Raw genomic sequence first — 13190 nt, 5'->3', positions numbered from 1 at the left:
TCTACCTCCCAGGCTCAAGCAATCCTCCCACTGTAGCCTCACTAATAACTGGGACTATCGGTGTGCACCACCATGCCCAGCTAATTTTTGTATTTTTGGTACAGATGAGGTTTCCCCATGTTGTCCAGGCTGGTTTCAAACTCCTGGGCTCAGGCCATCCACCTGCCTTGGCCTCCCAAAGTGCTGAGATTACAGGCATGAGCCACCATACCTGGCCAATACCTAAATATTTTAAAGCTTGGGTTAAAACATTTACATGGAAAATAATTTTTTTCTTGTCTACTTGGAATAACAAAATTTTTGCTCTTAAAGTTGTGATTTTAAGTTAAAAATTAACACCAAGATGCTGATGTCAAAGCTTCCAAATGGGGTGGCATTGGAAATGTACTTTGATTTGTGTGGAGATAATGGCCAGTCAGCCAGGACAACATTGGCTGTCTTAGCTCCTGGGCACACAGATCCAGAAAACTTTGAAAGTATAATTTCTTAGATTGTGAGGTAACTGGCATATTATGTTGTCAGACATTATCCTGCAGAGCCAGAATGCACCCCTATGGACAGTGAGCACAGTGTGAATGCAAACTGTTTCTTATTGTCAAGCTCTTTCTCTCTTATCTTCCCCAATCTCTGCTTTTCTCAAGCGCTTAAGCTGTAGAACCTGTTTTTTCCCATACATTCGCTACTTCCAGCCCTGGGATCTCCCCAAAAACTCCCCTCCCCCATCGGCCGTTACTATTCAATCTACAACATCTTTCAACATCTTTCTCCTATATTTTACCCGTCATTTAGAACTCGCTAAGTATGCCAACAATTCACTATTATCAGTCAATTCATCCATTCAACCAGTATCTATTTCAGTGCCAGGCACTGAGGAAGAGGTTAGGGATACAGGGATCAGTGCTACCTTGTCTGAATGAAGAAGCTTCTTGGGATGTTTAGTGCCACAATTCTAGCTTCCTAATTATTGCTTGTTATCTTGACTGTGTGCATATTCACATTTTTTCCAAGAAAGGATGTGGTCCAAGAAAGAGCAATGAACTCAGAGCTCTGGTCTGGGCTAGACTTAAGTGTTGAAATGTCTCTTCACTGGCTCTGTAGGCTCTATAAACTCTGCTTTGCAGTGTACATACCAGTGATTCTTCTCCTGACCACCATGTGTATCACACTTGAATTCCTGTCCCAAATTTTCTTTTAAAACATACTGCATATGTCCCTAAACCACTATCTTCTCTACTGAGCCCTAAGTTTGGCAGATACCCCTTTCTTGGTCTGCCACCTACCCACCAAATATGGCTTTAACCACTAGCTTGTCATTTTGGGCCAATAATCTTTTATTTTATTTATTTTATTTTATTTATTTTTTTGAGATAGGGTCTCACTCTCTTGCCCAAGCTGGAGTGCAGTGGTGCGATAATGGCTCACTGCAGCCTCAACCTCTGAAGCTCAAGTGATCCTCCTGCCTCAGCCTCCTGAGTAGCTGGGGCTACGGTGATACACCACTACACTTGGCTAAATTTTTTATTTTTAGTAGAGACGAGGTCTGACTATGTTGCCCAGGCAGGTCTCAAACTTTGAGGCTCAAGTAATCCTTCTACCTTGGCCTCCCAATGGCCCTGCCTCCTGGGATTACAGGTGTGAGCCACTGTGCCTGGCCAACCAACAGTCATTTATGTGAAGAGATATTTCCTCAACTATATCAATCATATTGTTTCCTATGGGTTTGAGGAATGTGAGCTAAAAAAAACTGGCTTTAGCCAGGTACGGTGACTCATGCCTGTAATCCCAGCACTTTGGGAGGTTGAGGCGGGTGGATCACCTGAGATCGGGAGTTCGAGACCAGCCTGGCCAACATGGTGAAACCCCAGCTCTACGAAAAATACAAAAAATTAGCTGGGTGTGGTGATGCACATCTGTAATTCCAGCTACTCGGGAGGCTGAGGCAGGAGAATTGCTTGAACCCGGGAGGCGGAGGTTGCAATGAGCTGAGATCATGCCACTACATTCCAGCCTGGGCGACAGAGCAAGACTCTATCTCAAAAAAAAAAAAAAAAAAAAAGCAAAAAACCGGCTTTATATTTTTAACTAAATAACTTCCTACTCCTACACCCTAAAATGTCTCGGATGATGCAATGTCAATCTTATTAATAGATGGAAAACCATTTCCACAAGCAGGAATGCTTGCACAAGGAGTTAAGATAAACAACGTAAATATTTCAAGTTTCTGGGAAACATAATGTCAGGTCAGTGTATGGTGTTCCAGCTGTGGAAAAGGGGAAAAGATACAAAGTCCCAACCATTTAGACTCTAGGGAGCCAGTGAAACAGGAAGAGATGAAAAGAAAGATCAGGGGAATTGATGATGCCCTCAAAGAACCGCTAAAAAAGAAACGATGGGTTTTAAATTATAAACTTTACCTAATATAAACCAAAAATAAAATTCTAAGCCTTCGAACATCTGAATGGATCCCTCGTGTCAGCAAGGGTATTTTCCAAAGCTAACCTGAAAGGTCATGACGGAAAGGGGGTGGGGTCAGACAGACTTATACCCCGTTCCCTTTTGGAATTCCTGATAGAACAGACTCTTAAGTCTGGTAACAAACATTTACACTCATTGTTCTCTCCTTCCAAAGCCTGCTATCTACATAAAACCTTGGTCTCCACAACCCCTTATCTTAACCCAGACATTCCAAAGTTTTTACACAATAATGTAACTCTTTCAGCCCATTAACATTTTTTTTCTGAGACAGTCTTGCTCTGTCACCCAGGCTGGAGAGTGCAGTGGTGTGATCTCGGGTCATTGCAACTTCTGCCTCCCAGGTTCAAGGGATCCTCCTGCCTCAGCCTCCTGAGTAACTGGGATTACAGGCCCATGCCAAAACACCCAGCTAATTTTTGTTGTTTTTTTTAGTAGAGATGGGGTTTAGTAGAGACGAGGCCTCCCAAAGTACTGGGATTATAGCCATGAACCACCGTGCCTGGCCTTCATTATTATTATTTTTGAGACAGAGTCTCACTTTGTCGCTCAGGCTGGAGTGCAGTGGCGCAATCATGGCTTACTGCAGCCTTGACCTCCTCTGGCTCCAGCCATCCTCCCATCTCTGTCTCCCGAGTAGCTGGGACCACAGCTGTGTGCCACAATGCCCTGCTAATGTTTGTAATTTTTGCACAGACAGGGTTTTCTTCATTTTTACCAGGCTGGTCTCAAACTCCTGAGCTCAAGCAATCCACCCACCTCAGCCTCCCAAAGTGCTGGGATTGCAGACATGAGCCACCGCCCCTGACCTCACTTTTTCTTTCCTTTTTTTTCTTTTGAGACAGAGTCTCTGTCTGTCACCCAGGCTAGAATGCAGTGGCACAATCTTGGCTCACTGCAACCTCCACCTCCTGAGCTCAAGCAATCCTCCCACCTCAGCCTCCTGAGTAGCTGGGACTACAAGCAGGCACCACCATGCTTGGCTAATTTTTAAATATTTTGTAGAGACGAGGTTTCATTATATTGTCCGGGCTGGTCTCAAACTCCTGGGCTCAAGTGATCTTCCCACCTCAGCCTCCTAAAGTGCTGGGATGACAGGTGTGAGCAACTGTGTCCAGCCCTTTTTTATGCTTTTTGAAACATAGCAAGTAAATTGTTTGTTGTTACTGTTTTTGAGCCAGAGTTTTGCTCTTGTTGTCCAGGCTGGAGTGCAATGGTGCAATCTCGGCTCACCGCAACCTCTGCCTCCTGGGCTCAAATGATTCTGCCACCTCAGCCTCCTAAGTAGCTGTGATTACAGGCATGCGCCACCACGCCCAGTTAATTTTGTATTTTTAGTAGAGACGGGGTTTCTCCATGTTGGTCAGGCTGGTCTCAAACTCCCAACCTCAGGTGATCCACCCGCCTCGGCCTCCCAAAGCGCTGGGATCATAGGCGTGAGCCACTGAGACTGGCAGTAAATTGTTTTAAAATTAGATATATGGGTTGCAGTGTAGTTCTATGAGACACGCTATTCTAAACATTTCAGGAGCAAACTGCTGGGAATTGTAGGAACTGGAGTTGAACAGAATTTGTCTTTACTAGGTGAGAGGTCATGGGAACATGATAGTAAGAAACATGACATAAGGCAAAAGATGGGAGTTTCCTTTCTGATGAAAAAAGGCCTTTGCTTAAGCTCGACTCTTGCAATGAGTATGAAAGAGGCAGGATGTGAGCTTAATTCAACAAACATCCACTGAACACCTGCAAGGAAGGACACTGTGCTAGGGCGGGGTAATAATGAGTTAGACCTGGCTTCCGGCCACTAGGAGGCCACCACTTGGCATATTCTTTGCTGCAGAGCATATACCTGACTCATGGTAAAGACTCCATGTTTACTGAACAGATTAACATCAATGTCTAAAAACTCTGGAAGAAATGTAAAGCAGCAACACTACAGGCACACCGTGAATTAAGCCCTTAAAGGCTCCATTATGAGACAATTTGAAGAGTGGAGGAATGTCTGGTAAATCAGAAGATGGTAATAAGTAGTAGTAGTAAGAGACACCTTTGGGCCAGTCACGGTGGCTCACGCCTGTAATCCCAGCACTTTGAGGGGTTGAGGCGGGCAGATCACTTGAGGCAAGGAGTTTGAAACCAGCCTGGCCAACATGGTGAAACCCATCTCTACTAAAAATACAAAAATTAGCCTGGCATGGTGGCTCACCCACCTGTAATCCCAGCACTTTGGGAGGCTGAGGTGGGCAGATAACTTGAGGTCAGGAGTTCGAGACCAGCCTGGCCAATATAGTGAAACCCTGTCTCTACTAAAAATACAAAACTTAGCAAAGTGTGGTGGCGTGCACCTATAATCCAGCTACTCTGGAGGTGGAGGCATGAGAATTGCTTGAGCCTGGGGTAGTGGAGGTTGCAGTGAGCCAAGATCGCGCCAGTGCACTCCAGCCTGGACAACAGAGTGAGACTCTGTCTTATAAAAAAAAAAAATTATTCTGTAAATTGTCACATAGATGGGGTTTAGGAACTCCTGGACAATCCAGGTTCATCCAGGTGGCGCAGGAAGAAGGGAGAAATTAAAGATTAACTTTGGGGTCTTGACTGTCTCAACATTTTCTAATGAACACTGCCTACTCCAGGGAAGACTAATAAATATACCACAAAAAATAAATGAAGTAGTCTACAAAGAAGTATATAAAGTAGGAAAACTTTTGTGTATGAAAGAAGTTTTTACTTCTTCCTACAGAGACCAGGGAGTCTTTTATGCTCAGATGAATTCTTTATAATTGAAGAAGAAAATGCAGAACATCTGAAAACTCCTTTGATCTCTTACATTTTTCTAAAAGCAGTGCCCCCCCTTTTCCTTCTGAAATTGTGCAAAGTACTTTCATACACACTTTCTACCAGGAAAGCATCTCATTATGTCTGATTCCATCAGAAAGCCGGGAACAGTGACACCCCAGTCCTCCTAGGCTTTGAGAACTACGCACCCAAGTGGGAGTGGAACATACAAGCAGATCTCTCCCTCTGAACGCTGGTGCTCCTGGAGAGTGGTGTCATTGTGGTCATATGTTGTTTATTCTGAGCTCCTAGCCAGCCAACTTCAATAAGCAATAACTCATTTACTGAAACATGTAAACAGCCTCAGCACCAAAGCAGCCAAATGGAAAGCCGCCTCAACCACATGCTCCAGAAGATGTAACAAAGTCATGATTCTGCCTTTTGGCTTGGCAAAGGCAGTTGGGAAGATGCCCTCACACTGACTTAGGAGCACTCCTGACCTCTGGGTTCTAGGTGGCAGCCACTGCTGTCTAGGCTAGCACTGCTGGGATCTTGGACTCCGGTAGAAACATACAGGAAATCACATTGCCAAACTTTTCTCCTTATAAAGACAGATGATCTCTCCAGGAACTACCATCCTCTCAGTTCTAAAAGGGAGGGGCCATTGGTTAAGCCAGCAGGATACTGGGGAGAGGAATTTCAAAAGTTTACTGTGGCCCTAAGGTCCAGTCACAGTGCTATCTCTTTAACAACAGCACCACATAACAAGGCTTAAGGACATATTACCCTGGAGAATTCTCTGAAGAAGTCCAGCTTATTCACTGACAGAAGTTATGGTGTGGTGTAAAGAACGGCACATTCACTAGGAATTTAGGAGTTAGGAAACCTGAGATACAGACATATTACAGGCCCCACCATCCTATCGGTCATTATCGCCCCTCCACATGTTCAAAACAGAATAGTCTGTCCTCCTCAGACTTGCCTCCTTTATATTCCTGGCATGGTGATGGGCACTGCTGTCTTTTCAGGGGCTCTTTGGGTCCGTCTTCACCTTTTTTTTTTTTTTTTTTCAGATGCAGTCTCTCTCTGTTACCCAGGCTGGAATACAGTGGTGCAATCTCGGCTCACTGCAACCTCTGCCTCCCGGGGTTCAAGTGATCCTCTCATCTCAACCCCCCAAGTAGCTGGAGCCACAGTAGAGTTCCAACCTGCCCAGCTAATTTTTTTTTTTTTTTGAGATGGAGTTTCGCTCTTGTTGCCCAGGCTAGGGTGCAATGGCGCGATCTTGGCTCACTGCAACTTCTGCCTCCCAGGTTCAAGCAATACTCCTGCCTCAGCCTCCTGAGTAGCTGGGGTTACAGGCACCCGCTATCACCCCTGGCTAATTTTTATATTTTTAGTAGAGATGGAGTTTCACCATGTTGGCCAGGCTGGTCTCGAACTCCTGACCTCAGGTGATCTGCCTGTCTCAGCCTGCCAAAGTGCTGGGATTACAGGCATGAGCCACCACGCCTGGCCAGTATGCAGGTTTTTTTTTTTTTAAATCTTAGTAGCTGTCATTTTAAGGAATAGAATGGGAGGCAGTTTTGCCCTAAGCAGTTCCCAGCTTGACTTTTCTTTGGCTTAGTGATTTTGGGGTCCCAAGATTTATTTTCCTTTTACTGGGCTTATGTTCTAGTGTGGCAAGCAGCCCAAAGGCAAGAAAATAGACAAACTAGTTGTGAATTAGGTCGGTACTTGAAGGAAACTAAACAGCGAGCTAAGGCAGAGCTACAGAGGACTCGGGTGGAAAACCTGATCCCTTCTCCCCACCCTACACAGAGCCCCCTATGTGTTTTTTCCTGGTGTCTGAGTTTTTTCTGGTTAGAATACCTTTTGTTTCACTACCCCTACCTTGTCAATTCAAATACTACTCCCCTCAGGAAACTTTTGTTTTTTTGAGAGGGTCTTACTATGTCACCTGGTCAACCAGGCTGGAGTGCAGTGGTGCAATCTCGGCTCACTGCAACCTCTGCCTCCTGCGTTCAAGCGATCCTCATGCCTCAGCCTCCTGAGTAGCTAGGATTATAGACATGCACCACCAGGCCCAGCTAACTTGTATTTTTAGTAGAGACAGGGGTTTGCCATGTGGGCCAGGCTGGTCTTGAACTCCTGGCAACAGGTGATCCTCCCGCCTCATCCTCTTAAAGTGCTGGGATTACAGGCATGAGCCATGGTGCCCAGCCCTGTATTCACTTTTTTTTTTTTTTTTTTTGAGACGGAGTCTCACTCTGTCACCCAGGCTGGAGTGCAGTGGCCAGATCTCAGCTCACTGCAAGCTCCGCCTCCCGGGTTCACGCCATTGTCCTGCCTCAGCCTCCCGAGTAGCTGGGACTACAGGTGCCGCCACCTCACCCGGCTAGTTTTTTTTTTTTTTTTTTGTATTTTTAGTAGAGACGGGGTTTCACCGTGTTAGCCAGGATGGTCTCGATCTCCTGTGATCCGCCCATCTCGGCCTCCCAAAGTGCTGGGATTACAGGCTTGAGCCACCGCGCCCGGCCATGTATTCACTTTATAAATCCCCACTGGTGTGAGGTGCTGTGAAGAAGAGACGAAGGACGATACAGATCTCCCTCCAGGAGCCTGTAGTCTCCTTAGGGATTTTATGCATATATGCAGATAACTATCATACAGAGTGAGGTGAGGGCCGTAAGAAAGGAAGTGTGAAGAGATCATTGCCGAGGAGGAAAGATCAGAAAAACATTTCCTAGCCAAGTGCAGTGGTTCATACCTGTAATTCCAGTGCTTTGGGAGGCCGAGGCAGGTGGACTGATTGAGCTCACGAGTTTAAAACCAGCGTGGCCAACGTGGTGAAATCCTGTCTCTACTAAAAAAAAAAAAGTACAGAAATTAGCTGGCTGCGGTGGTGGTCCTGTAGTCCCAGGTACTGGCGGGGAGTGGGGCGACTGTGGTGGGAGGATTGCTTGAGCCTGGGAGGTGGAGGTTGCAGTCGGCTGTGGCTGTGATCGTACCACTGTACTTCATCTTGGGCAATTGAGTGAAACCCTGTCTCAAAACAAAACCCAAACTCAAGACATTAGTTTTTCTTTTTCATTGAAAAAGAAAAAAAAGGACTGTAGAAATAGAAATTACTTTTACCCAAGTGTGGTGGTGAGTGCCTATAGTCCCAGCTACTCAGGAGACTGAGGCGGGAGGATGATTTGAGCCCAGGAGTTGGAGTCTGGCCTGGGCAACTTGGGAGACCCTGTCTCCTTAAAACAAACAAAAAAACCTTGCTTTTAAATCATAATTATAGTAAACAACACTCTAGGAATCTGCCGACATGGATGGCTAAGAATGGAGCTGGCTTTTTCCAACCCTGTGATACAGAGAAGTGTAAAGGCTGCTCATCTATTTAAATAGCAAAAATTTAGGTTGTGGCCTTGATTTTCTGTTATCTTCCTTTCTTCATCAACTACCTGTGATCACAAGATGAAACAAGTATGCTGAAGCTTGGACTTTTGCACTGATTTCTACAGAACAGAGTGGTTCAGAGCCAGAAGGCCTCTGCTGCCCGCTCTGCTTCCTTGTTTCCCTTGACAAATTACTGAACCACCCTGCCTTAATTTCCTCATGGGGTTGTTAAGTACAATACATGTGAAACAGGCCTGAAAATAATGCCTGGTACAAAGCAAACAATCATTATCAAAAGTTGTAGTAATCCACTGTGCTTCCTGGTACAGGGCACGCCAGAGTTCCTGGGAGCTAATCTTGATTGTTGGTGTTCCGTGTGGTTGTTGTGTACAAAGAAATTACCACAGAGGGAACATGGAGGTGGGAAAGGGCTGGTGCAATGGGAAGAATGAAGAGGTGTCTGAAGAACCAACAACATGACGCTAGGCAGGAACGTCTGGCAGCTCTGAAAGAGCTTTAGCAATCCTTACTCAAGTGCAAGTGACTGTGAGGTGCACTAAAAAGTGAAGGGCAGAGAAAGGCCTCCTTGCCTTAGTCTCAGCCTTCATCTTTTTAACTAATGAAAAGAAGCTGGGTGCTCGCTTTGGCAGCACATACACCAAAATTGGAACAATACACAGAAGATTAGCACGGCCCCTGCACAAGAATGACACTCAAATTGGTGTTCTGGGCGCGGTGGTTCATGCTTGCAATCCCAGCACTTTGGGAGGCTGAGGCGGGTGGATCACCTGAGGTTAGGAGTTCGAGACCAGCCTGGCCAACACGATGACACCCCGTCTCTACTGAAAAAAATTACAAAAAATTAACTGAGTGTGGGGGCATGCACCTGTAATACCAGTTACTCGAGAGGCTGAGGCAGGAGAATCGCTTTGAATCCGGGAGGCGGAGGCTGTAGCGAGCCAAGATTGCACCACTGCACTCCAGCTTCGGCAACAAGAGTGAAACTCCGTCTCGAAAGAAAAAAAAATAGTTGGGAAAAACATGGTTCTCCAGGGCCGTGGTGTGCCAAGCTTCCGCACTACTGCCAAGAGGAGTGAACTTGAGCTGCTTTTTGTTTCCTCCACACAACATGGTGAGGAGCCAAAGACAGTGATCTAAGTCATTCCCCACCTTCAGGTGGCACCATCCCTGTTTTCAAATCCCTAACTGCCTCACTCCCCTACAGCATTTTTTCCCCACTAGAAACAGACAGGAACAAAATTAAGCAATGTTGATCACTGTTTCAGTCAAAAGTGGTCTGAAGGGAAAAGCTCATGTGTTTTGTCCCCCAAAGGGGATAGATGGCCTCGAAGGAAAATGCCACATTTGGATTAGATTTGTGGTAGGGGAGGAGTGACCTGCCAAGGGCTCCTTGAATAAACAAAACTGTTCCTCAAAGGGCTTTGGATGGAGGTCATCAAAGCAAGATGCACAGAAAGATCCTCCTCCCTGGTTAACTCTCCAGGGATGGCTGACTGTGCACTTACATAGGTAGCTCAGGGGTCCCACTTGAAGTCAATTGCCCAGAATAAGCCAGAGCCTGCCCCCTCAAGAATTCAGGAATGTGGTTTCCAATGCAAATAAAGGCTAAATTGTAGAAACAGTGCTGGAGTGTGTTCAAGCCCTCCCTCTAGGTCCTCTGAGTCATTTGGAAATGGTTAACAAACAGGTCGGACACCTGGGTCGATTACTGCTGAAGGGGATTTCCACACAAACCCTATACTGTAAAATCATCCTCTTGCCTTCCCAAAGCAATTCAGTTCCACTTTCTAGACCGAATGTGCCTTAAAGATTCCAAATGTCCTAAATCAGATCCTAGAGTTCCTAAATTAGAGCAGCAACTGCTGCTGACACAAAGAAACAAGGAGCCAAGCAACATTGTGCTTTAAAAAAAAAAAAAAAAGTTTATTTTAAATTAAGAGGAACAGATGTCCAATGTTTCAAAATGCCACACATTTGTGGATTTGGCTGACAAACCCTCTAAGCTGCATTTTATTTCTGTTCCCACAGAGTCAGCCAGCCACTTGCAACTGACTCACTTCTCTCTGGGTCACAGTTTGGGCCAGTCTCCTAACTACAGAATTAGAATCCAGATATCAAATGAATCCAGGGTGCTTGGGTGGAGAGCAGGTGTTAAAAGCCATCTAAAACCACCCCTTCGCTGCTTTAATTTAGGAGTATCAACACCCACACAGCAAACTGCAAGGCTAGTGGGTCAAAGAGAATGAGCAAACAGTTGGCACCTGCCAATCCCAGCACCATGCAATTGTAAAGGAAATGAGTAAGCAGCTGTCTGGCAGGTTTTTGTATAACCCTTCTTAAGAGTACTGGTTAAATATGCAAATACATGTAGGTTATTTGCTGCAATTCAAGGCCTCACCCCCAAGGCAAACGCATTACTTCAGGTGAACTCATGGCCTTGTTGGAAAGGGACATGATCCCTAGCTCCTGTCCACCAGACACAAATGACTCAATTGCTTCTCAAGTTTAAAGTACATGATGTGCTTTTTTTTCTTGCTGTCTTTGAGAATAAAGGAATTTATCTTCAGACACAAGGGTTTTGTGTGTAGTATCTCATTTATGTTGTGTAATACTGGAGAGACTTCAATAAATGTTAGAGATGTTACTTGGCTTTCAAAAACTTTAAACTCCTGCTTAGTTTTAATTTTTTTTTTTTTTTTTTTTTTTTTTTGAGACGGAGTCTTGCTCTTTCGCCCGGGCTGGAGTGCAGTGGCTGGATCTCAGCTCACTGCAAGCTCCGCCTCCCGGGTTTACGCCATTCTCCTGCCTCAGCCTCCGAGTAGCTGGGACTACAGGCGCCCGCCACCTCGCCGGCTAGTTTTTTGTATTTTTAGTAGAGACGGGGTTTCACCGTGTTAGCCAGGATGGTCTCGATCTCCTGACCTCGTGATCCGCCCGTCTCGGCCTCCCAAAGTGCTGGGATTACAGGCTTGAGCCACCGCGCCCGGCCAGTTTTAATTTTTTGTAGCACCTCGAACAATTATTTACGAATAAAATGAAGCAGTTTTTTTTTTTTTTTTGTATTTTTTAACAGAAATGAGATTCTCAGGTCTACTGAGGAAGATCTTGCATGCCATCAATTTTTTTAATGGCTTAAAACCTATTTACCCAGCAAATCTCACTGGATTTTCTAGACTGACCTTGTAACAAGTGTTAAAAGCCGATATTCCCTTTTCTCCTCTTTACCTTCCAGATTTTTTTTTTTTTTTTTTTTTTTTTGAGATGGGAGTCCCGCTCTGTCGCCCAGGCTGGAGTGCAGTGGCCGGATCTCAGCTCACTGCAAGCTCCGCCTCCGGGTTTACGCCATTCTCCTGCCTCAGCCTCCGGAGTAGCTGGGACTACAGGCGCCCGCCACCTCGCCCGGCTAGTTTTTTGTATTTTTAGTAGAGACGGGGTTTCACCGTGTTAGCCAGGATGGTCTCGATCTCTGACCTCGTGATCCGCCCGTCTCGGCCTCCCAAAGTGCTGGGATTACAGGCTTGAGCCACCGCGCCCGGCCAGTTTTAATTTTTTGTAGCACCTCGAACAATTATTTACGAATAAAATGAAGCAGTTTTTTTTTTTTTTTTTGTATTTTTTAACAGAAATGAGATTCTCAGGTCTACTGAGGAAGATCTTGCATGCCATCAATTTTTTTAATGGCTTAAAACCTATTTACCCAGCAAATCTCACTGGATTTTCTAGACTGACCTTGTAACAAGTGTTAAAAGCCGATATTCCCTTTTCTCCTCTTTACCTTCCAGATTTTTTTTTTTTTTTTTTTTTTTTTGAGATGGGAGTCCCGCTCTGTCGCCCAGGCTGGAGTGCAGTGGCCGGATCTCAGCTCACTGCAAGCTCCGCCTCCCGGGTTTACGCCATTCTCCTGCCTCAGCCTCCGGAGTAGCTGGGACTACAGGCGCCCGCCACCTCGCCCGGCTAGTTTTTTGTATTTTTAGTAGAGACGGGGTTTCACCGTGTTAGCCAGGATGGTCTCGATCTCCTGACCTCGTGATCCGCCCGTCTCGGCCTCCCAAAGTGCTGGGATTACAGGCTTGAGCCACCGCGCCCGGCCAGTTTTAATTTTTTGTAGCACCTCGAACAATTATTTACGAATAAAATGAAGCAGTTTTTTTTTTTTTTTTTGTATTTTTTAACAGAAATGAGATTCTCAGGTCTACTGAGGAAGATCTTGCATGCCATCAATTTTTTTAATGGCTTAAAACCTATTTACCCAGCAAATCTCACTGGATTTTCTAGACTGACCTTGTAACAAGTGTTAAAAGCCGATATTCCCTTTTCTCCTCTTTACCTTCCAGATTTTTTTTTTTTTTTTTTTTTTTTGAGATGGGAGTCCCGCTCTGTCGCCCAGGCTGGAGTGCAGTGGCCGGATCTCAGCTCACTGCAAGCTCTGCCTCCCGGGTTTACGCCATTCTCCTGCCTCAGCCTCCGGAGTAGCTGGGACGACAGGCGCCCGCCACCTCGCCCGGCTAGTTTTTTGTATTTTTTAGTAG

At 45.5% G+C, this 13190-nt stretch overlaps 1 non-coding gene across 1 annotated transcript; it reads left to right on the top strand.

Moving 5' to 3' along the window:
* Positions 1–9274: 9274 nt before the first annotated feature.
* Positions 9275–9381, top strand: LOC117068040. Its single transcript, XR_004430917.1, has one exon. It is a non-coding gene; the product is annotated as a U6 spliceosomal RNA (small nuclear RNA).
* Positions 9382–13190: the final 3809 nt, after the last annotated feature.

This window comes from Trachypithecus francoisi, unplaced genomic scaffold (assembly GCF_009764315.1).
Source record: "Trachypithecus francoisi isolate TF-2019V2 unplaced genomic scaffold, Tfra_2.0 Lachesis_group20, whole genome shotgun sequence".
Lineage (NCBI taxonomy): Eukaryota > Metazoa > Chordata > Mammalia > Primates > Cercopithecidae > Trachypithecus > Trachypithecus francoisi.
Note: the sequence above shows the minus strand (reverse complement) of the source record. Positions and strands in the feature narration are given on the sequence as shown.